The 26,519-nt window shown below is 43.5% G+C and overlaps 1 protein-coding gene across 3 annotated transcripts in view; it reads right to left on the bottom strand.

Annotated features, from left to right (window-relative positions):
- Positions 1–26,519, bottom strand: part of znf469 (zinc finger protein 469) — a 279,591-nt gene that overhangs the window by 58,181 nt on the left and 194,891 nt on the right. The gene's annotated exons all lie outside the window — the stretch shown is intronic.

Below are 26,519 nucleotides of genomic sequence, written 5' to 3'. Positions count from 1 at the left end.
CCCAGTGCCACCACACACAGACCTAAGTGCCAAGTCTGCCAGCCAAACCAGAGCATGGCACAGACAGGGGGCATAAAGTAAAAGTATAAAGAAAGGGGATTTTGACTTGGGTCATAGTTAAGAAGAAGAACAAAGAACTAAACTGACAAAGTGGGGGAGTTCATAACCACTTTCAACCTGGCATCAGTTTTTTGGGGCATGTCAAAATATAGACAAACATTTTCAAACATTTTAGAAATAAATATAATAAAATAATAGATCTACAAGCTTGCAACGTATCACTATTCATCGTACAACAAAGTATACAGCATAATATTCTTAATAAAAAAAATTGAATAATTAGTGATAGGCCAGATTGTTTTTCTAGAAAGAAAGAAAGAAATTGGGGCCAATATCTTTCAAGCTTGGTGAGGAGATTGCTCAAAAGTCCTGAAATAAAGTGAGCTCATTCGCCTTCGGTTGGTTCTAAAGCTCCAGTTCATGGCGTAGCAGCCAGGGCTTGATTCAAAGTGAAATCAGAAAAGAGGAATAACAACAACACATGCATTCATCCACCACTCACGCATATGGTGTCTCACGTTTGAAGCACCCCTCGTAGAAAAAGAGGGTGATGATCGACTTTAAATTAGCTCTTTAAGGGGCAATACAGTCCTTTCCTTGATTGCAAGGAGTGTAACAGAGGTGAAAAACACCAAACATTTCAAATTATAAAAAAAGAAAGGGGGAAAACTGGAGAGAGACGTACATATGGTTTGGGGGGGAGGGGGGAGAAGAGATGACAAATTACAGCAACTGGAGTGGGACAGAGAGAGAGATGAAAGTGTGTAGTAAAACAAAGAGTAAATGGTGATGAAAAGAGAGTAAATTAGTTGGGAACTCAAGATGAGGTAGAGGGATTAGAGAGCTCTCTGAGGACCTTCCACAAAAAAATATTAACACTGAATGTATACACAGACCCTGTCCATGTCATAGTGGTGTCAAACAGCTCCACAAAACAGCATTCTAAAGTCAATGCCTGCCTTCATGTTAGGTTGTGAAAGCCAAGATCTATGTTCATGGGCTTTGGGTAAAAGACAGTTGAGGCAGCTTATTGAGCAGTTGATGGAGAGGCGGAGAGAGAGGCGGAGAGCTCTTTATTGCAAAGAAACAGTAATGCAGCACTCCAAAGCAAGAGACCCACTTTGGCTTTTTATGTCTTTTGTCCCAGGGGATTCGCAGACAGATACACGCCTAATCCAACATCTAAAGGCCTGTGTTTGTTTACAGTCTGCGAGGGGATCCAACCGTAATGTCACCATAATGAGGATAGTAAATAAGCAAAAACAGCGACAAACAGCTCGATAATAAGGAAAAAAAGAGCAATAATGAGAGGTTGTCCCTCTTACGGGCTTGGTGAAAAACTCCACGCCTGTGCCACAGAGGATTAAGGTAGGATTAACTCACAGGAGTCACAGTTCTATCTGGCCACTAGGGGCATAGTTAAACTGTAATGTGCATGTAGGTCATGTTGGGTTGAGGCAGAGTTTGGCAGTAAATCTTTTTTCACAACTGCTCTCTTAAGCCTCCTCCTCCCAGAATGCCTTTCTGACTCAGTAGGGAGGACGAACCTTACACCTCTTAATTTCATAACAGAGCTTACCTGAATTGCTTGTTGTGATCTCTTAGTTTATAAGGGTCCTACAGTTAGTGGCCCTTGTCAGGAGTAATTCATCCCGCCTTTATTTTAAGCATCTGTTGCATCACGGGTTACATGCTTAGAACAGTACAGTAAAAATGGGAAAAGGAAGGAAAATAACATAGGAGCCATTACACTGTCATTATATTCCTGTTTAGCCATCCCTGTTAATGTGCATTGGATTAGGCTCAAAGTCCCACACTGACATTGTGTATAGTGCATGATGTATCCTAAGCATGTTGCAGGGCGCCTGCCTATATGATTGTACAGTGTTTGTGGCACAAAGGCAAGCTTCAAACAAATATCCCTGATTGCGTTATGAAAACAACTGTTAATGACACACTGATTAAAAGGGCAACATTAAATATCAGATTTAACGGTTTTATGAGTGACAATGTAAACACGTGTCTTTAAAAAAACACACAAAAAGTGTGTACACACAGCCGAGCACGGCGAGCAGCCAGGGAGAGAGAGGGCAACATTATCATCACATGGGAACTGAACGGATCAACACAGGGTGCCTCTGTGATTGGGTTTCAAAGGCCATGATAGAAAAGTCTGCTTTTCTCAGCCACACACTTGGCCAAGCGCCAGATTGACCCGAGAGAGTCGAGACTAGGGGGTTATTGTATTATACTGCCGAATGATATTCCATAGACCTAATAATTATAACAATAATATAGGGTGAAATCACATCTGTGCTTTAGCAGACTGGCCTTGATGACTAGCGAATAGGAGCATGCAAACAGGGATTAATGTTTACAGAGTTTAACAGAGGCAACCAGCCTTTGGATGGCGGGTCTGAAGCAGATTAGACTTCGGGAATGAATTTAAGCTTGTTGTGAAATTTAAATTTTCATTCCTAATGATGTGAATTCAAAGCAGAGCTGAGGCAGATGGAAAGAGAGTGGGGCCTTCTCTGTCCTTAACACAGAAAACCTTTGTGATGTGTATCAAAGTGAGTGAGTAAAAAGTAAGAATTCTCAAAGTTTCCAGTCTGAATATGAAGATTGTTTCAATCCAGCCCTGGGGTCTGTTCATATAAGGACACCAATGGCTTGTATTATACTAGAATAAACAAGCACATGAAGCTCATACAGGAGATTTAAGAAAAGAGGTTTTGTACTTGACCATGAAACTCACATCCGCATTTCCTCAACGGTCTAAAGATATCTAAATGGTCTCTCTCTTTCTGTCATAGAAAAAAATAACTCTAAAACCAATGCTAAACATAATAAAGTATATTAATGACCTCTACCTGTTCTAACGTTCCCCTAGTGAGTAACTCCTAGGTCAAATGGCTAATTAAACTGGCAATGAACAGGACATACATGCTTTATAGACTTAGTGTGCAGTTATTGCTAGTTAAATTTCTATAGAGTCCTAAAAATATCCATGAGAAATGTTCCTGAACCTCAACCTGTCTCTTTTCTACATAGTGGCTTCAATTTACTAAAAATAAAATAAAAGAAAGCCACGTACAAACCTAATTTGTCTTCAAGAAAAAGATTGATGACTCAGTGTAGCCATGGCAGAGTGACATGGAATTCAAGTTACTGTGCTTGGCGTGCTGTTGTGTGAGTGTGAATACAATGTGTTCAGATGTGCACTCAATATGATGTCCAATCAATATGGACCGACCATAGTATTGCCTGCCAAATTAATGTTCATTTGGTTCAGTTCAATCATTTTTGTTCAACCGTGGTGACATTATAACCGTTACATGTGCTGACGTCTAATTCCTGGCTGGGACTTCGTAGTGAAAGTGTTTCCTCTGTCATCTAAGTGGTAAGATGATATTGGCCAATGGTTTCAGGGGGTAACAACGTGCCAGGTCACGTTGTTACTGGCACACCCCAGGGCCACAATGGCAGACCTCCCACCACCAGCACGACTGTACCTCCCAATTAACTGTGCCGAGGGTGAATATACTGTATAGGAAGGCCATTTTGCATGACTCACTGACTGCTGAGTGATCACCTGATCTCCCCAAAAAACCTGACAACTATATTTTTTACAAGCATGCGCAAGGATTGCTTCGCAGAAAATGCAGCTTATATACGTAAGAGACTGAGCATTGTGCTTGACATTTCTGCAACCCTTGCTTGTGTACTGTACATATGGGTTTGTGCACCCAGACACAAAGAGGTTCCTGGAAGGTGCAGAACACAACCCAGACATCCTCACAGGTCATGGTGGCTAACCAGTGGGTCTCACACTTCTGTTCCCTCCCACTATTGGCTGTTGGGCACTGGAGCTGCCGGAGTCAGTGGCCAGACACAGCCCACCCTGGGAATTTCACACCTGAGACGGCCATGACCGGCGACGGGCACAGCCCATCGCACCCTGGTGTGCCATTTCTGACCCAGCAGGCCCGACAGCGGTGAACAGATGCTCTCCCCCAGGGCAAACACTGGGCAACCCCGCCGCTGTGGACTTAGCAGCTTGGCGATGTGTACTCGCCCCGCCATGCTGACTAGGAGTGAGGATGTTCCCAGGGAGACGGGGTCTGAGGTGGGTTTGATGGGTGGTGGGGGTAGGTGGAGGTGGGTTTGATGGGTGGTGGGGGTAGGTGGAGGTGGGGGTTGGGGGAGAACAAAGAAGAAGGATCCACACAGTGGAACAGCATGCTGCACCTGAGGTGGGTTTGATGAGTGGGGGGGGGGGGGGGGGGGGGGGTAGGTGGAGGTGGGGGTTGAGGTGGGTTTGATGGGTGGTGGGGGGTAGGTGGAGGTGGGTTTGATGGGTGGTGGGGGGTAGGTGGAGGTGGGTTTGATGGGTGGTGGGGGGTAGGTGGAGGTGGGTTTGATGGGTGGTGGGGGGTAGGTGGAGGTGGGTTTGATGGGTGGTGGGGGGTAGGTGGAGGTGGGTTTGATGGGTGGTGGGGGGTAGGTGGAGGTGGGTTTGATGGGTGGTGGGGGGTAGGTGGAGGTGGGTTTGATGGGTGGTGGGGGGTAGGTGGAGGTGGGTTTGATGGGTGGTGGGGGGGTAGGTGGACGTGGAGGTTGAGGGAGAACAAAGAAGAAGGATCCACAGAGTGGAACAGCGCTAGCCTGGCTAATAAGCCAGACTCAAATCACACGGTCGTGTGGTATTTGAGTCTGGAGAGGCTGTGTATGGATCTTGTTTCCCGGGGGGGCGGGTTGAAACATTTTCTCTTTGACGCAATTGGTCAGAGCTACTGTCAGTCAAAGGTCTCAAGCATTGAAAGTCACTGTACCAAAGCCCGCCCATATTGCATGCCGTGTCCCGATTGGCCGCCCCAGTTCTCTGGTGTAGGAAATGGGCGTACAATTGAGCCTCTCCAGACCGCCAACGGCTGATTCGGTCTGGTTTATTAACCAGGCTAGAACAGCGCCTGAGGTGCTAAAGATGCACTCAGGGCTCACAGTTAGTGGAAAAGCCCTGCATCAGACGGTCCTTTTGTGTAACACCAGGCCTCCGATGAAGTCAGCCAGGCAACAAAGGCACAGGGCGATTCAGACAGAGATTCCTGTTTATGGAACTGCACCATAATCCAAGACACCGGACAAATCCAGCCCATGTGCTAATCATGTTAGACAGTGAAAACAAGTTAAACACTATGCTGTGTCTTTGCTGTGTCTGGCTCAGACTAAAGCATGGTTAATTGAGGGGTTTCTAGATTCACAGACTTAAAAATGTCGCCTGGCTCCTAGAGCACAATGACAAGGTGATCTCCTAGCCATAAAGACGTGTAAATATTTCATCTTCGGTTTTCCCTTCTGTAAGGCCTTTATTACAGCACATGCTGTCTGATCACAGAGCGTTTGGATGGAGACGGACAGAGGCGGATAGAATCCCCATTGAGCTGTCTCATGGCCTGCGACCCCCGCAGTAAAACAAACAGGAGTGATGCCTGGACCTCATCGGCACAAATAGGCCTTTCAATGCCCACCCCCACTTTTGTCCCATCAATAGTGCACTCTCATGGAGACCAAAGCCACCTCCACCAGCCTCCACACTGCTCCCTCCGAGCACACAGAGAGGTGAATGGTGTCTACTGTACAAGTTACCACTCCCTTCTCTGTGGGGTAAAACACATTCTGACAGCCCTGTATTTATGGCTGGCTACAAGTCACATTGGCATGAATCATAAGAAAGACCAAACTCATCTAGTTGGATTTTTCATATGCCGACTGTTGGTCACCGCTGTGTGTCCCTGCGTGTGTGGCCTCCCTCTGTGTGTGTGTGTGTGTGTGAGCATGACTTCTGCAGCTTCAAATGAGCATACAAGGCTGTAACGATGTGCATGCACGCAGCACACGTGAGTGTATATGTGTGCATGCATGTGTGTGCTCTCCATGTATATAAGATCATAAAGATTAACTTCTGCCGCATTACTGGAATATATAGGCCATATCCTGTCTCAGCCAAAAATAACTTCCCTGTAAACAAATCACATATTCCAAACTAAACACGCAAACCTCCATAAGCCGTTCGTTTGAAACGTGCATAAAAACAAAAACAAAACAAAGGATCTTTAGAAGACTATAGTGTCATAGTGCCATAGTGTCTAACTCACATGTGCATGCGTGCGTGCAGCGTGCATAGTATAATCGTGCACCGTGCGTCACCCCATGGGACCTTGTCCCCAACAGTATAGTGTCCCAGTTGGTGTGTGGCAACAATGGGAGCAGGACTAAGCTCGAGCGGGCCTCTCTTGGTCTTTCTCCACATAAACCTTTAATATAAGGCCTCCTCAGCAGCAGTCGGCCATCTAAAGGCCCTGCACCCTGTAATTGACCTTAAAAATACTTTCCGTGGAGGTCGGCAGCCATGTCATTGGCCGTCCGCCCAAGCAGCGGCCGCGTCGCCCCAGCCCAGAGGAGCCTGGGAAGGCCTCGCAGGGTATATTTAGTGGCCCTATCCTTTGAATGGGGTGAGAGATGCAGATAATGCCAGTCTCTGTATAAAACCACTCCTGCCGCCCTTCAGTGGCCCTCTCTCTCTCTCTCTCTCTCTCTCTCACAGGCATATTTCCCCATGCCATGCTTTGTGCAGCTGGGGTCAGAGGTCGGCCACATGCGCGCCAGGTGCACGTGCAGACAGGATGCGCATCACCAGAATACATTAACCATTTAAGCTCTATATACTGTACCTTTTTTGCATGACAGATACTAACAATGACCGATCTGCAAGCTCATACCACGTCATGTGCCACGCGTTGCCTTCTGAGCTTCTCTGCACTTTTGTAATTTTATTAAATTCTGAAAGTCTTTTTGACAACATTTGAACCTTTTTTTTTTTTTTTTTTTTTTTTTACATTTTTAGCTATAATGACATGTCTGCAAACAGGAGACACACCCATCCGCCCCCACCCCGAACCCACCCGTCCTCCATTAAGGAGGGGCATGTAAACTTTCACCTCACCCTGCAAACAGTGTAGCACCCATACCTAACATTCCTGCAGGGATGCTGTAAGTCAAGGGGCATCTCAGGTACAGTAATTTATGGGACCTTTTCATGAAAGATCATTGTTTGCGATATATCAAAGCCACTGGCTGTCTAGTAAATCATTAGACTTGAGAACTATAAAATGGGAGTTGACAAGAAGAAGAAGAAAAAGAATATCCCTCCCTCAGTGCCCGGCCAATAAATAAAACTGCATCACGTGAGAATTTCTGCATCCAAGCCTTGTATCTTGATGTTATGATAACAGTGGAGTTCAGCCTCACTGGATATACAATTTCAGTGAAGAAGTGCACATTTTATTTGATGCGAGTGTGTTTTATGACCTGGTTTAGGTAGGTCAGTTTCAGGTCAGTGTTGTTTTTATTTTTGTTTTAGTCATAGTCTTTTGAATAGGTTACATTTAGTTTTAGTCACATTTTAGTCAATTGGAATGGTTTAGTGTTAGTCTAGTTTTAGTCAACTAAATATCAAAAGATTTTAGTCGACTAAATCTACAGTTGATTTAGTCAACTAAAATGTATTTTGGTGGGTCTTGAATCTTGATGCCATCGTAATGGCTGATTTTGCACTCTTGTCCACTAGACCCTCCCTAACATTTTAGTCTAGTTTTTATTTGTTGACGAAATTGTTAATATATTTAGTCTTAGTTTTAGTCATCATAGATTAGTTTTCATTTAGTTTCCATTTAGTTTTCATCAGTGAAAAAAGGTAGTCGATGAACATAGTATTAGTCGACGAAATCAACACAAAATTTGTGTTTGCAAATATGTACAGATATACATTCATCTATGCATTTTTGTCTATAAAAACATAAATCAATAAATCCAATAAGAGTGAGCCACCTTAATTCCTGCACTTACATACCAGGCAGTATGCCTGTTTCAATTACCGCCACTGGGCAATCATAATATTATGTAACAGTCATACGTCTATGTCTAGTTGCCCATTCCTATCTTACTGTACAGTGTAGTGACATTTCTTTGCTGTCATTTCTGCTCTGTTATGGTTGAGAGATCACTGACAGGGTCCTCTGTTTTATCTCAGCATGTGTGATCACACCTTAACATTCCTCTGCGTATAGCGCCCTGAGTTGTTGCAGTCACTTGTGCTTGCCTCATTGTCTCCACCAGGCCGAAGGCATGGGGAGAGTATTGCTAATCTCTGGCAGTGTTGGCTTGATTCTTTTCTACATTTCTGACAGTAGGCTACAGATTTGTTCCAAACATCATGCAAATCGGTACACAGTCTCTCTATAGCCATTAAACGAGAAATGGGGGTCTTTCAGATTTTTCATACTATTTATTTTTTACATCTGCGCTTCATAGCGCCACCAGGACACAATTTTGGAAATTACTCCTTCAGATCTGATCCAAATTTCACGCAAATCGTTACACACATGTGATCAAGACGGGTTTGTCTGATTCCTCATATTCCATCCTGATTGACATCTGAAATTTGCATATTTTTGTACAAAATCATGAACACACTAACACAGTGTGATTTCTGTGAAATTTTATACTGTAACGCATATTCTTGGCTGAGGAAGAATAGCCACTTCACATTTTTCAAATCAGCCTCATGGTGGCGCTATAACAGGCAGAGTCACGTCTTTACCTAAAACTGTACCGATCTGCATAAAACTTAGTATGCACACTCCCTAGAGGACAAGGAAAAAGTCCTGGCCTGCATTTTTTTATTCTGCCTTTTAGAGCACCACCAGGAAGCCAACTTTTTCTTTGTGATCCTGTAATAATAATTATGATCCTAATATGATAATATCCCAATATCCTAATATGATAATGTGATCCTGTCATAATCCTCTTCTACAACACACTACAAGTTCCAGCTACAATAAGTCTTTGTCTATTGGCAATTAACTGTTACTTCTATCATCACTTATCAATACCAGACAATGCGGCCACAACAAACGTTCCTGACCTGGTGGAGAACCTTTTCTAGTTACCCAGTGGGAACCACAAGGCTTTGGCGAGCCCTGAGGCCAGCACTAAGCCGGCTCTACTAACTATAGATTCTCTGGCCCCCTGCAATGTGCACACGAACCATGCAGTGGCAGGACCGTGTCCTTGGATCAACCAGAGAAATTGTGGAGCATTCGAGCGGCGTCATAACCTAAAAAGATTGATCAGTAGATGAACGTCATGGACTAGTGTCGCTATTATGGGTACGACATCACACCTGAACAGGTCAACATTCAGTCAAAATAGCATATCTACAAGCTCACAACGGGTTCAACACAATGCGTCATGAACTTTTAGATGATCTACTATTTTTGCTATTTGGCGTATGTAGAGGTTAAGTGGTTAACTTCATGGCTAAGTTTCGTATCAAGCACTTTTTTATGTTACTGTAACAGTTACAGTATAGTAGGATAGTAGGAAATAAGAGAGAGAGAGAGAGAGAGAGAGAGAGAGAGAGAGAGAGAGAGAGAGAGAGAGAGAGAGACGACCGGAACCTTCTGGATCCTCTCCCAGAGTCGTGCCCCTGAGTATGCAAGCCAAGCCCAACAATAACAAAGAGACACTTTTGATTCTGCGTATAAAAGGGCAGCCATAGAGCTCAACAGACCAGGGGTTTATGTGCTTGGTCGCGGTGACAGATCCTTGCCCATCTGGGCTGCCGGTGGCGCTGTGCCTGCTTTCAGAGGACAGCGAGTTCAGACCCATAATTTAGTACAGATGAGGTAAAGCAATATTTCCAGATTAATACGAGCCATATTCCTTGAGAACTGGCCTCTCTTTCTTCTTCTTCTCCTTCCTGCTCTTTTTTTATCATCTTACATGTCCAAAAAACTTCTTCTGGCTGAGGATGAAAGAAAGGGAGAGAAGAGAGAAAGTTGCAAGGAGAACATTGGAGATGAACACCTAGTTTTTTCTTTGTGAGGCCGATACTCTAGCATCGCGAGAAGCAACAGAACAATTCCTTCTGTTACCTTGCCTTATATCATCTAAGAAATTAAATTGAACCGTAAGCCTCTTAAATTACCAATGCATGATCAACAAACTCATAATGCCTAGCGATACAACGTGCTGTAAGCTTGAAGATCTGCTATTTTCTCTATTTTTGAACGGGGTAGAGAAAAATCCCTGATTGTTTATTTATTTATTTGTTTGTTATGGGCATTCAAGATATCACTACACAACACTCAAATTAGTTCCTGAACTGATGCTGAAAAATGTATGTATACAAGCCATTTCGTAGCACTCTGTTGATACATGTACTGCAAGCAAAAGATTCCAATCCTAACATACCACGCACGTCTCATCCAGCTGTGAGCTATACATACATGTTAGTAGTTGCTTCCTCCCAACTGAAATTGAAGCCCTTTGGCTTTTGCAGACCAATTCCAAAATAATGGTCATAATCATAAAATGTGTCTGTGATTTGTTGGAAGCATGTTATAGGCAGGGCTGCATCAGATGGAAATGAGTGCTCTGCAGCTGTGATGAAGTCCGGCTTGGCTTCAGTATCAGAAGTGGGGACACAGGAAGTCACAGGCGTCCTTGCACCACAGCTGCTCATCAAAACCTGTGACAGGCAACAGAATCAACCTATCCTCATTATACAGTGCAGTGTAGTTTATGAATTGTTCCGAGAGAAGCATTTAGCTATTCAGCTACAGCATCTCTGCCCTGTTCCGGTAACTTTAAACTGTGTTGAAGTCAGGGGGAAAGGGATCTAAACAAGAGTCTACAAGGCAACCGGGCAATTGGCAAGCATTATCATTGGACTGCAGCCAGCTGGACCAATTGGGGGCTTGCATACCGAGGCTTTCATCAGCTGGCCATTTTGTTCACGTTGTGCTTGGAAAATTAGAGATTAATTGGCTCCTAATGGTTGCAAAATCCTGAAGATCAATAGTCCCTCTGCAAAGTAGAGCCCGACCGATGCCAGATTTATGGGCCCAATGCCAATCACGATTTTGGAGAGTAGGCTACTATACGCCTTTCTGATGTTTCGACTGATATTTTTGAAAAACTTTTGGCTAAAATGTCTATTTGAGGTGCCCAGGTGCAGGCACAGTGATAAAGTACCTCCCAGACGGGTTTGAATCCACCTGGATCAGCTTTTTATAGAACGTCTGGTCTATACGAACACAATTGGCCCGTGTTCAGGGGAGGGAAGCTGAGCAGGGAAGGCCACTGCACGTAATCCTATGGGCTGGGGCAGTCACAGCAGTGACAAGTAACACACAGAAATGTGTGTGGGAGGAATGAATAGGCATAATGAAATATTTGGCTACTTACAAAATTTGTAATAAATAAATAAATAGATTAAAATAAACACATACACTGAACTTTAACTTAAAAACCCTATTTGAAATATTAAAAAAATATAAGATCTACAATTTCACAACGGGGCACATTGTGAAATCTGGTATCTGCTGTCTGCCATTTTGAAAGTGCTTAGAAATCTGGAAACATCGGACACAACTGCCGACAACAATGTCATCAAAAAAGTCCAATAATGGCTTGTAAATCGGCCCCTGACCAATTTAGAAGCTCTACTCCTAAACACTCCTATACAGCCAGGAACCTTGGTGTTGTCCTGGACAGTGAGCTCTCATTCAAAGCACACATTACAGCCGTCACTCGATCCTGTAGGTTTACACTCTATAACATGCGACGAATTAGATCCCTCGCTGCCCACACAGAGTACCCAACTCTGATGCTGGCATTCAAAGCAACTAAAGGTATGCTTATGTATGATTCATGATGATTATTTATATGTATACGATGTATTACCATGTTTTTGTTCTTGCTTACTGTAAATCGCTCTGGATTAAGAGCGTCTGCTAAATTGTAAATTGTCTATAGTATTGTTTGGCTATTTACTTCACTGCATGTTTGCTGGATGTATGCAGCTTACAGCCGTTCTGGCTGTGGTCTCTCCTCTCCATATGGGGGAATCTTGCTGATGGAGGACTGTTGAATGACAGACAGTGAATGACACCTCATTCACATCCTTGACTATTTTAGGGTTTTCTGATGCCAAGGTATAGGACACTGTGTTTGTGTGCTCTTTGTTTCATTATCATGGCTCTTCTTCGCTAGCCAACCGACTACACTAAACTATTGCTGGGTTTTCTAGGATGGATAAGGGAACTCGGGTTCAACGGCTGACTCTGACTCCACATCTCTGTTTCTGGTGTTTTTTCTGGAACATTCTGGTCCTTCCCCATCATCCGTTGGCCACATTGCATGACTGTGATGTCACAACCAGGCTCTTCCATTGGCTGGGCGCTGTTCACCCACAGCGCTTGAATTCTGCACAGCCCCAAACTGGAGGTCGGTTTTGAGCGAGAACGTGAAATTAGTGGTGACTCATCTCTGGCCACCATGTTATTATATCATTCTCCACCAGCAATGATTCTGATCGATCTAAAGTTCCATCAGACCGAAAGCCAAAATTATGCAGCTCCGCATCTACAAGATGGAAAAGATGATTTCCTGCCTCTCACAGCCTACACACATACGTTATACATTTGTTTAAATTGTGTACAAAAGGTTACAGCATGAAAAACTTCACACATGTAAGATGTTAAATGCCTCTTTACATTACAGAGAAAAGAGGATAAATGTCCATCAGTCAGAGGCCTAATTTCCATAATCCAGTAAACTGGAAATTTGTGGTGTCAAAGACAATTAAATGCATGACATGGAGATTTCATAAAAAATGTATTTACAATGTACCAAAAATGTGGAAAACTGCCTCCTTACAACACCTTTTAGCTAGGTTTATGGAAGAGGAGTGGGAGGATTGCTTTCAACACTGAACCCTGAGAGAGAAGCTTAGGTTCATAGGTCACGCGCTACTCATTTGACCTCTGAGCCCTGCTGCTCCCAGCAGTCACATCTGAGCTCTCTCAGCATCATTATGGTAACACCCTCTCCCGATTCTCTACTGTATGGAGCAGTTACGGTTAGCTCAAACAGAATCACAGGAGCGTTTATTTATGGATCAGTCATTTCTAAGGACTTCAGTAGAAGAATTGTACTTTTTTTAAACTCTCATGTTAGTGGCCTTTGTTATTTTTAAGTTCTTAATCAACCTAGATTAAACACAAATGACCAGAGCAGACACTTAGTTGATCTGCAAAGTAAGTAAAGCAAGCCGCTATGTGCAGTGCTATCTACGCTCTCGTCTTCTCTGCCCATGGAATGAAGAGGCAGTCAGACAATGCTTGGAATAACATTTATATTTGACAGAATTATCACTCACGTCACACCACACATTCCTGCTTATATACAGTAGAACTTTAAATTACAGCAATTAAGTATTAGCTTAACTGGCAACTGCTGATAAAAACAACTATTAACACAAGGAATTAACAGTCACACTTTTGTGCATTACAGTAAAATTGTAATGACAATCACATTCACAATCACTTAATTCAGTGTTGCTCAGCACTGAGGCGCTTATGTAATGTCGGATACTACGTTTGCATATAAGCTCTAGCCATTCATTGCCTTTGAATATAACCATAATTTATACACATAAGTATCACTGATTATAGAGAATGTTAAATTATTGTAATCCGTTCTTTATTTCCTGCGTGTGTGTGGTTTGGAGCGAATAGCACTGCGCAGCACAAATCATTAATTGTCTTTGAATAGATTCAACACAACACAATTGACACAAGGAATTGACACTCACTTTTGTGTCACTGAGATTCGTTTAGAAGTAGTGTGCGCCAGGCCATTTGCATTGCAGGTGTGCTCTACCAAACCTGTGTGCAAGCAATAAGCAATGCCTGGTGTGTGAGATTTAACATGCTCTGTATACAGTACAGCACAGTACTGTACTTGGCACGCACCACACTTAAATGCACATACTGCAGTATCTATAGAGCAGTCCACAAACAGCAGAGGCTAGAGGGTGTGAGAGCAGACTGCATGATGGGAGCTGTCATCATGGTCTCGTCCCACCAGAGGAGACGCACGCCAGCGTTACAACAGCACTGTCAAAACACAGGGCTGGCTGGGAGATGGCCACAGAGTCGACTGCGCCAGGCTCCAGCCCATCTGCACACCACAGGAAAACCCAACTCATCCACACATTCCCCTGCTTGGGCTTGACTTTGACCCTGGCGACCTGTAACTGTGTGTGTGTGTGTGTGTGTGTGTGTGTGTGTGTGTGTGTGTGTGTGTGTGTGTGTGTGTGTGTGTGTGTGTGCGTGCGTGAGTGTGTGCGCGTGTGTGTGTGTGTGGTAGACACTCACACATCCAGTACTCTACAGAGCATTGGTGGGCCAGGGGACCACACCAGAAGAACAGAAGAGCTTTGCCTTTATAAACAACTTTGAAATCAACCATAGCCTCCCTGTTTTGGTTAAAAGCTACATGACATGAATCTACTTTGTGGACAGGCGGACAATTAACAAATTCGGACAACAAATTGCCCCATTAAGTCTCACACATACTGTAGTTGTGACAGCCATGGATGTTGATTTACTGCCATACATTTTTATCATAACCCCCTAATTAGAGGTTTTTAGCGAATGTAAACTCACTCACTTGCATTCTCAGCGGAAGCAGCCGTGAGGTCTTGGCTCATGGACACACAGATTTACAATGCACTGAGTTTCACTGTCTCTTCTATGTACAGTTTCACTCTGCATGCATGACGGTATGATGTGCACATTTCTGTGTGGAAGTATCTAGCGAAGCACACATTTAGCCTGGTGGAATGTAGCCTTGCAATGCTGAGCGCCGGTTGAGATTTATGTGAGCGCTGTGAGGCGTGCATGTGTCTAACAGATGGTTGCATCCTGCTCCTTTCTCCTTCTGTGGCACATCCTTGCTGATTCCGCCCGCACACTCACCCACTACCGTTGCTCAACCCCTCCGCTGTATCGACCGGCACACTTTCACTGCCACTTCAGTGGTCGAGTCTTGACTTCAGGCCTACCTCGCTCAGTTGCTGAGCACAGACAGCCACTATCTCTCACCAGGCTCTCAACACGTGTCTCATCCTTGCTATGCTGTAGTGTACAGAGTACACCCACTCTCTGCACCCTGCAAACGCTACAGTCAACACCATTTTATTACACACTCGAGGAGATCTATACCAGAAACACAAGACCAGGCACCACATGTACGATCTCAAGGCTCTCTTCCTGGTCCAGCACAAACATAAAATGTGTGCACAACATGCGCCGCAAACAAAACCTGACCCAGACCCCCGCTGATTCTCATCCCGTCTCCATGGGTTGCGTTCCAAGAATCCAACGCCTACATAGCTGATGCTAAGCGTGTTTGATGTTCACTTAGCAGGACAAATTGCTACCAAGCGGCGACACGTGAAAACACTTCAGGCATGTGGACATCTGCTCTACTCTCCTATGCAGATCCCTATTGGACATTCAAAGAATTGGATTCAAAGCCGGATGGCCAGAGCCGGGAGAGCATGACAAAGTGTCTTTGGCCCGTTAGCACTGCCGATGAATCTGATTTAGTGGCTGCTTTCGCCTCTCATCGGTCACAGTTAGCACACGGCTGACTTCCAACACTCCAACACGCAGGCATATCGTGTTTACAAGACACAAGAACCCCCCCCCCCCCCCCCCCCTAAATCCCACTGGGTTATAGAAGAGAACAGAACATCTACCTAAATGCATCATATGTAAACAAAACCTGAAGGTCCTGTAGTGTGTCCTGTCCCAGAACAGCTGCATGACGGTAAATGAGCTGTGTTCTGTCCTCCAAACCTTAATTCATGGTCCACTAGGGGGTGGACTGAGCCAAACGGACAATCTTAGTTCCAATAAGATCAGCCACACAGCAGGGGGGGGCATCAAATGATATACTGAACCAGCTGAAATGGATGACTTGACTTGCGACTACAGGAGCTCATGCACAGGAGCAAGGATCCCCAAATTGATACTGCAGATACAGTATGTATTTGCCCATGGTCCACCATCAGAAAAGTGTAATTTTGAGTTGTTAAAACAAAATTATTTTAAATTGAATAAAGTAAAGTCGCTGATTTACAAGCTCACAACGCTTCAAATTCCGATGCTTTGTAAGGCCTTCAAAACAGATGGAAGGCAATTTACCTTTTTACTTTTGGGAAATAATATTGAAAAAACTGTTAACTGGTTAATGTAATGTATTTACCATCACTTAAAAAGTGTCATTTTGTTTACCTGGACAGCGCTGGTTGGCAGTTATCAACTATTAATACACTTTTAGACCGACATGTTTGTGCCAGCATGGGTGATTAGATTTATTTATTGATCGCCTCTTGTCTTGATTGTTTAAACATGACAATCATAAGCCCAAAGCTTATTGATACCGGGTACTCAATAAGCTTGTTATCGGGTTTTTTCGGGTATCGGGTATCGAGCTCCATCCCATTAACAAATTTAGCTGGGGACCCTCTGGAACCCCCCCAAGGACCACTGAGGTCCCCTGACCCCAGTTTGAAAAGTACTAACGCAAGTAATTTTGTAGTCTGCCTACCTACACACTTTTGTGGCATACACATGTGGCATATGTATCATAGACCACATTAACGTATAGACACAGATGCAGACGCAGACACAGACACACATGTACGCATGCACGGCACACACACACACACACACACACACACACACACACACACACACACACACACACACACACACACATACACACACCTCGATATCAACAGACAAGTTCACCCACACATCCATGGTCATTTTGTACAGATGCAAGTACTCTCCTCTGTTAATAATACCACGCTCAGAGTCTGGGAATGTACAGCTGTGTGGTTCTGTGACACACTGGGCGTCCTGCCACAGGGAGTCACCTCAAGGTGCAGTGTACGTATGTGTATGTGTGTGGGTGTGTGTTATATTGAGTGAGAGAGAGGGAGAGTGTGTTTTTGAGTTCATCTGGCCCAGGAGACTACACGACTATACAAAAACCACAAGGGGTTTAACATTTTTACTGCTTTTGCACACTCGAGCACGCATGTACGCACACACACACGCGAGCACACACATGCCTACATAAAAATATATAGTGTGACCATGCATTCCCATATGCACACAATACAGTCATGAAGCCTGGGGATGTATAATTAATGCTTTAAACCACTTAAGCCCTATACACGAATATAGCTGCAACTCGCAATGCATCGCATGGTGACGCGTTGTTGTGAGCTACTGTAGGTGAACATTTTGAAACATTTCGAAAATGTGCCCATAATCGAGACACCAGGGTTACATGTTTAAGGTTGTTGAAGTCAGTGCATTGGCATGTCACTGGCTTGTTTTACTGTGTTTACATGGACCATATCCATGGCTGTCGTTGCTCTTTTAGCCGGTCTCTGACTCATCATTATTAATGAAAAAGGACCACAGCAGCAGAAAAGAGCAACGCTGTGTGTGTCTAAAGCTGTGTGTCTCACCCAGCACTGAGAGTATGATAAGAAAGGTTATCATGAGAGGCAAAGACAAACATACCCTTTTCTGTCACTCCTCGCTTTATATTTCTGCTTAGTAAGCGCACTCCCCCGCGTGCCTCCTGAGTGCAAAGTGTACAAGGTGACATCACCTTGGGAGAGAAAAAAGGACTCTGGTTGGTTTGGGGGAAAATAAGTTAAAGGCCTTCTTGCATACTTAATTTTACATTTCTATGTTGGATTTGTTTTCTTTAAGTGTGAACGCCGTCGTTAGGGTGTGACCGAGCATAGGCTTAAGAGCGTACGTACAGTATGTGTTTATATGTGCGAAGAAGTTTATGTGCGAAGGAGTGTGTGTGTGTGTCTGTGTGTGTGTGTGTGTGTGCCTAAATTAATTCTCTATGCACATGTATGTGTATACAGCACATACGGTAGGTGAATGTATTAAGTGCTGATGACCTGCGCTGACCCACTGTATGCCCGCCTGGCCAGCGCTCATGCCCGCCACGTTGGGAGGTCTCATGTTCTCAGTGGGATTGCATCAAAGGTCGAGACGGAGGATGCATTCTGGAGCCCGGCCTGAGCCTGTAGCTCCCACACTGTTCTCCATGCTCCCCCATGCTCCACACACTGTGCCGGGTGGGGCTCGTATATTTTAACTACCCAAGATAATAAACACAGAACTGATATAGGAGGTGGGCTTGGCTGACGCTCCGGGCAGGAATTCTCACTCCGTGAGGTGACGTGCAATTCAAATTAAGAGAAAGAGTGTTCACAGTTGTCAAAAGTCTCCCCACACTCTCTCTCCACGCCCTGGCTCGCACCTGAGGGTGCGAGGAAAGTGCTAATCTGAGTCATAAGTCACATTCAATCTTTTGTTTTGGGTGGTGCCTCGGGGAGCACGTTGCATCCTGTAAGAGAGCTTATGAAATGTGGCACAAATGTTTATTTGTATACTATAACTACTACATGTGTACACCAGACTCATGGGCATTGATTTAAAGCCATTCTCAATAATGTGCACATTAACCACTTAAGCTGCATTTTATACTTTATCCTATGAAAATAACATGTTCTTGTTGATCTGCTATTTTCATTAATTTTGAACATTTTTGAAAGATTTGCAATATATATATATATATATATCGACATGCCCAAAATGGCAAATCCAGGTCGAATGTGATTAAGGGAGAAAAGGGGAATTAAATTCACTGCATAAACATGCAGTATAGCAATGCAACACTCTGCACACCATTAAAAACAACTCTCCAACGATTTACGACCGGGGTTGCGTAAGAGCTCATGAGGATCAGGAAAGACAATGTACAACAATCACGGTCCGTCATGCATATTCATGTAAACAACACATTCCAACTGTAAAATATTTCAGCTGATACAAATTGGGGTTGGCATCAACAGCAGCTAGTGCACACCAAAACATCCAGGGGATGAAATTGCTTGATATCCATTGCTTCCTGCAATGCTCTAGGCAGCGGCGTGGTTAGCTCACACCAAATGGGTTCAGGTCTTTCACTGAAGCTCGAGCAGCACGTGGGAGAGGAAAAGCTTAATTGGAAGGAAGTGCTGAGCCCGGGTCTGCAGTGAGACTTTGTGGTGTTTTGTGATAGTTCGGCAGCACCCCAGCTTGGTTTGTGGGCTCCATTCCCATATGTTTCTTATTTCCTGCAATTTACTAGATTGGCACTTTATTCGGTCCACCGGAGCTCTTGCTCTGATGTCCGTCAGCGAGGAAAACAGGAACAAACAACGGAGTGGCTGCGCGTCTGTCTTCCCACGCACATTGCTTATCGCGGCCCGGCATCTCCAGTACCAGGGCTTGAAAAGCCCCAGTGAAGACATTGCCCTGCCGCCCAATGCCTCGCACCCAGGGAGCTAAACAGCCTGCAGCTGTTTATCCTGCTAAAAACCCTGCTCCACCACATACCCTTACAGGCTGTTATTGTGGGCCAATGGCTTTATTATGTTACATCCTGGGTGTTAAACCATTAGCCTTTAGGAGTGAAATAAAATGCAATTACATTGCATCAGACCTGTATCAATCTACAGTGCGTCAGTTAGCTTACACACTTTCTCTGATCTGCTTAAGCTATAGCAGGACTTTTCTTGTTTAAATAAATCCACGAACAAGGGCTTCATTGCCAAACTTTGACAGCACATATGAAGCCTCAGAAATCTGTACAAAACTGAAATCATTAACGTGTCTGTCAAAAATGTTATTAGGGTGACTGTGTTGACGAGGTTTTAAATGTAATTAAATAAGACGTACCGATTTTACTGTGCTATGGATTTATTCATTGATAAATGCCAGTGAGAGCATGCCTGTGTCTGCTTTTTACAGCGCCTGAAAATGCCTTCTAGCATAATCTTGCTGCGCATACATTTCACTCTACACGTACAGGTAGTCCAAGAACCTGACATGCATTATTAAGCTACTGTATGGAGGCATGTTTTTATGTTTCTGCATTGACCGTACATTTTAAACAGGATATATTGCTTAAAGGTATCAGGGTTATAGAAGTAATTCAAGCTAAACACATTTGGCAGAACCACACAGTAAATTCCTCAATGTTATATCACAATTATATCAACACTCTACAGTGTACAGTGTAGGCTAACCCACACCAAGAATGATAACGACAACAATTGTGAGCATATCCACCACACTAATGAATGATTCTGTAAACATGTTGAACATGATCACATCGCTCCAAAAGTGATCTCAATGATAGCTCGCCACAGCCAATGGCTGAGTTTCCCAAAGGAAATATGCATAGTGAGTGGGCGTGTGTTCTTCTCAACAACACCGCTTTCACTGTGAACAATATAGATATTCCGTGCATAGATGTGCCACGCAATGGTAGGCCTGAGGCCTATATTGGTAGGCCTGAGGCCTACCATACCAGCCTGACCGGTCAATAAAAGAATGCTGAATTAACTCGCTTGTTTTGGTAACTTTGACTGCACAATAGCCTCCCATTTAACCTCCTTGTATAGGTCTATATTTATTAACCCACAATCAAATGTGATTCCATTTAATTCACTTTCACAATGGGACAGTAGTGTTTTCATATAGGTCTATATTTACCTTGCCGACATCACTTCGCCTCTGAAATTAAATTAAATAATATTTGGACTGCTGACAGTAGGCTCTCTTCATATATATATATATATATATATATATATATATGAAGAAAGTCACCACTCACATCACACATTTATCTGAGAATGGTTTTACTTATACTGCCACATGTCGACAGGTGTGTGACTGTGTGTATACTAAAGAGGCTTTAGGGAAACAGGTTTGTTTATGTATTCATGCAGGAGGCCTTACGTGCACAATGAGGACAGGTATGGCTGTGCTCTAGTCTAGGTTGTCTAATTCTATGTTTTTGTGTTTGACAGTGTTTCCCAAAAAAGGTCATAATGTCGGATGTCAATTAGGTCGCACACAGGCTTCTGTGTGCGGCCTAGAGGGGTGTGTTCAAGCTATGTGCAACACAACATTTCTTTGGGAAACCCAGCCGTTTATGCACTAACTTGAGTTAAAACAATTTTCCTAAATTAATCATTGTAGAAAATTGTTTCATACATTTATATGGTTACCATACTTTGTGTGGACGACCCTTTGGAGCAGAACAGAATGCACTGCTGTCTGTGTAATGATACAGCAGCACATAAGAGATGATGATGCACATTCAGAAGGAAAACAGGCAGAGAGAGGGAGGAAGATGAGATGATATGTGAGAAAGAGAAGGGGGGAAATAAGTACAGAACAAGAAAAGGAAAGCAGAATGTCTCATGGGAGTGGCCATAGCTCCAGAGGTTGTAATTGACTAATGAGAACCACACCGCTGTCATGCCAGGACCACAGAGTCCACATGAAGATAGGCGAACATGGGGTTAAGGATGCAGAGGAGGAGGAGGAAGACGTTGAGAAAGGAGGAGGAGGAGGAGGAGGGGCCAGAGGTAAAGTAAGGTAAAAGGGCACTGAGCAGCGATATGGTTTTCATTGTAGCAGAGTTTTACTGGTCATCGCTGAACCACCGCAGGCCAAGCCTTTCGTCGTACAGCTGGAAAAAACAGTCCTCTCCTTGATTTTCTATTTGTTCCGTCTTCTACTCCTTTCCATCTGCCCTCCTCCTCTGAAAATATAATCCTCTCAGCTGTCACAGACATCTTTATCCCCTTCCCCTCCAGCATCATCACAGGACAGCAACTTACTAACACGCAGTGGTGGGAAAAGTACTCTCATGTTTTACTTAAGTATGAAAGTATTAATGCTGCAATGTAGAAATACTCTGTGACAAGTAAGTCTGGAATTCTAATTGCACTTGAGTAAAAGTACAAAAGTATTGTCCTCAAAATGTACTTAAAGTACTAAGGGCCCTAACCTATGCCATGCCTTACCCGCATATAGCGGATTTAGAACCTCCCACTATCCTTCCACTATCCGTAAATGGTATCTTGCCATGCTTGTGTTTATATAATTGTCCATTCAAATAATTTATTTAATGGATTACAAATTACAACAATATATAATTTCCCATAATCAGTAACACGTAGATGATACTTGTGTCAACCAAATGTGGTTTTATTGAAAGCTAATTAAAGGCTAGATGGTAAGGAAGCAACAGGTGTCGCCTCAGTTCAATGCAAGTCTGTTTAATTAATACGATTTTCCTAACTTTGCTTTTCGCTTGATACTGTTTCATGGAGAGACAATACAATCAGAATCTAATTACCAAATGAAAAATGGAACCTCATAGATTACACAGAACTTTGTGTAAAAGTTTTGCGAGGTATGGCCTAATGAAATGACGAGTGTTCTTGGCTGTTCAAGATAGCAATTGTTATGGGGGAACGTCACTTACGCAATGCTACATACCCAAATTACAGATTTAGTGCCTCTGACGCAAGATAATAACAATAATAATAATAAACTTTATTTGTATAGCACCTTTCATACATAAATGCAGCTCAAAGTGCTTCACAGTAGAGGTGGGATCGGGCCGACTTTATACTACCCGAACCGAACCCGTCACCGACAGCTTTGTGTCCAAACCGAAACGAGCCCGACCTTAATTATTAATATATGCGCCTGGCCCGTGCCCGATACCTGACACTTTTTTGTTGTTGTTGAGGAAGGCACTTTAATAATTCCACTGACAGCATACAACTTGCCTGGCTGTTACCTTTAGACATATTATGCCACACTATACTGTATGCCTTGTAAATTACCATGAAAGGGGTCCGTTTTATATAGCCTAGCCTACTACGTTGATTAATAAATAGCTATAGTATAACACGCCGTGCACACTACAAAGCACACTGCACAGCACTGTGCGCAGTCAGTTGCATACACACCGTCATTATTACACACACACACACACACACACACACACACACACACACACACACACACACACACACACACACACACACACACACACACACACACACACACACACACACTCCTGCAGTTTTATACCAGCATTGATGATTGATTTGACATCGGCAACTCTGCATTGGCAATAGAGCACCGAAGTCTGACGTCACTTTCAGTAGAGGGCGTCAGTCCCCAGGTTCATGTATTTTTTTAGTTGCATTGAAATCGCCATAGGAGGATTTTTAGATCGCTTCATATAAGAACTGTGTTTGAAAAATAAACATGTCATCCCGGCCGTTACACTCATATGGATATGAAGAATCAACTGACTGAGAGAAAACGCTAATGTTACTGCTACTGAAATAGTTACATTTTCGCTAGAAGCAGACTGTATCATATATGAGTGACTGACTGTTGCAAACGATACAGAGACACCTCCCTGACAATAACGCAGAGACAGCTTGTTTATTTTTGGACCACAACGCTTATAGTAGACGATATTAAGATCACCCCATGTTATTCTCCATAGAGAAATTACTTCCGCGAACCAGGGGAATCGAAGGGATGAGCGAGTTACGTCAGGACTTCGGTGCTCTATATTTAATCCACACAGCTTGTTCGTGCAAAGTTGCAAACTGCTATTCAATCAAACAATCCGCGCCAGCGGGAGGCGATTATTGGTAGCCTAATTTGCCATGGTCCATGGGCAGGATCAAGTAACTACTCAACTCTTCACTGTTCAACATCTAATAAATCAAACTATATATATTAATCCAAAAATCGCGGTTTACATGTTGTCATGGAGGAGGAGGATCGCATCCGCCGTGGGTGAGTTCAACCTAGGCTAACGCCGTCCTCCTCTCTTCAGTGGTTCTTCCAGCTGCGCCCCATATAATGTAGCCTCGGATCCCTACGATCATTCTGTAGCTTCAGACCTACAGAATTAGCGTAGTGACTGAGGTTCACAATTTCACATGGGGCTACGTTCGCTGCTGCTGCTGCTTGCAGCATGTGCGTTGCAAGCTTGCGTTGTTGCAACTTGCAAGCGGTGCTGCTGCTTGCAGACAGAGCATTGTCACGCTGCACCACCTTAATATAAAGGCTACTCTAAAGTGCACCATGCGTCCTGGTTAACCAGGAAACACACAGAGAGACAGACTAGTCGGATCGTTTTTATTCATATTTACACTTTATTTTCTATATATCAACAGCATGGTTGCCCGAACCGAAGCCCGACGACCACTTATCATAATGAGCCTTACCCTAGCCCGACCCGTCGGGTACCGACGGGACCCGTCGGGTTTCGGTCGGGTATCCCAGCTCTACTTCACAGGGCAGGACACAAAAATAGAATGCAATAAAACACAAGTAGTTAAAATGATAGAACAATGGCAAAGAACAAAATTGAATATAAGAACATAAAATAAATAAAAACAAATAAAAACACCACATGCAGCAAATCAGTCGGGGCAGGGTAGGAACGTGGCCGTGCATATTAAAACTCAACTAAAAGAAAACTCTCTTGAAAACTCTCTTGAGTTGAGATTTAAAAATGTCTACAGAGGGTGCGTGTCTGAGCTCGAATGGAAGTTTATTCCAGGCTGTTGGGCCGTAGAAGCAAAAAGCTGCCTCACCATATTTTTTTTGTGCACATTCTTTTAGGCACTTCAAGTAGGCCAGCATTGGAGGACCTGAGGGGGCGGTTAGGGACATATCTATAGGTAGGCAGTCACGGAGGTACGGAGGTGCAAGGCCATTTAGGGATTTAAAAACAAGTAAAATAATTTTAAAATCAATTCTAAAAACCACTGGGAGCCAATGCAGTGATGATAGAACTGGGGTGATGTGTTCTCTCATTTTAGTTCTAGTTAGTACTCTAGCAGCCGCATTTTGAACAAGTTGGAGTTTGTCCGTTGACTTCTTTGGCAGGCCTGAGAGGAGGGCATTACAGTAGTCTAATCGAGAAAATACAAAAGCATGGACCAATGTTTTAGCATCATCTAAAGATAAATATGCTCTAATACGTGCAATGTTTCTAAGATGAAAGAAAGCTGTCTTGGTAGCTTGATTAATGTGCACATTAAAATTCAGATCTGAATCGATAATAACCCCTAGGTTCTTTACTTTCGACTTACTTCCTACATATAGGTTACCAAGTTTATTTTTTATCAATTCTTAGAGCCAATTATAAGAACTTCTGTCTTATCCTCTTTCAGTTGGAGAATGTTCTTACTCATCCAGCATTTGATGTTGGACAGACAGTATAGCAGTGGGTCAAGGGCAGAGGGGTCATCAGGGGCTATGGAAAGATACAGCTGCGTATCGTCCGCATAGAAGTGGAAATTCACTCCGAGGGCGCTAATGAGTTCTCCCAACGGCAGTATATAGAGGGATGATGAATTCCTGTTCTGTTATGATGAATTCCTGTTCTGTTCTTTAGCTACATAGAAGTGTCTATTTGTATGTCTCTAAATGTTTTGATGAATTGAACAATGTGGACCCTGTTGTAAACAAGTGTAATGCTTAATTGGGTCGTCCACTCACAGTTAACAGTCTTTGTATTGAGTTTGTGCTTAAAATGTACTGTAAATTCTACAAACTGTTAATAAATATTTCAATCAATCAATCAAAACAATAGAGGACCAAGGATCGAGCCTTGTGGAATACCGGAATCAATATTGTGCGTGTCCGATACAAAGTCGGCTAGGCTGACAAAATAGCTTCTTCCTGATAGGTACGAGGAGAACCAGGATAAGGCCGTGCCTGACAGGCCTATCAAGTGCTCGAGACGTTGTATTAAAATTGAGTGATCAATTGTATCAAAAGCGGCTGTTAAGTCCAGAAGTAGTAGAACGGTCCAACGGACACATGTTTCTTGTCGGCGGATAGCCTGAGATCATTGATTACTTTTACAAGTGCCGTTTCAGTGCTGTGCCCTTTTCTGAAACCGGATTGAAATTTATTATGTATATTATTGTTCTGCAGAAAAGTGTCTAGTTGGTGAAAGATGATTTTTTCTATTACCTTGCCCAGAAAGGGGAGATTGGAGATTGGTCTGTAATTTCCCAACACAGAGGGATCAAGGTTATTTTTCTTAAGTAGTGGCTTAACTACGGCTGTCTTAAGTGAGTCAGGAAAGATGCCTGATTGTAAGGAGCTGTTTACAATTTGCAGGATTTCTCCAATTACACACTCTAGCACCTCTTTGAGGAAGGGGGTGGGAATACCGTCTAGTGAACATGTGGATGAGGACATCCGCATTATGGTCTTGCGGAGTTCCTCTTCCTCGACTGTGTGAAAATACGCCAGGCTTCCCCTAGGGCGAACAACATTTAAAGACGAGGCACCATTTGCTGTGTTTGCAGCTGCTACATTTATGATGCCAGCTCGAATGCAATTGATTTTGGCATCAAAAAAGGATGCAAATTCGTTGCACTTAGCCGTAGAGGCTGGAAATGATTGGGGAGGGTTAAAGTACACGTTCAATAGTGGAAAATAGTACTTTTGCATTTTTCTTGTTCTTAACAATGATGGCCGAGAAATATGCTTGCCTAGCCAAGCGCAAAGCTTGTTGAGATCTTAAGCGTCTCTAGA

Source organism: Protomyctophum parallelum, assembly GCF_964188405.1.
Source record: "Protomyctophum parallelum genome assembly, chromosome: 4".
Classification (NCBI taxonomy): domain Eukaryota; kingdom Metazoa; phylum Chordata; class Actinopteri; order Myctophiformes; family Myctophidae; genus Protomyctophum; species Protomyctophum parallelum.
Note: the sequence above shows the minus strand (reverse complement) of the source record. Positions and strands in the feature narration are given on the sequence as shown.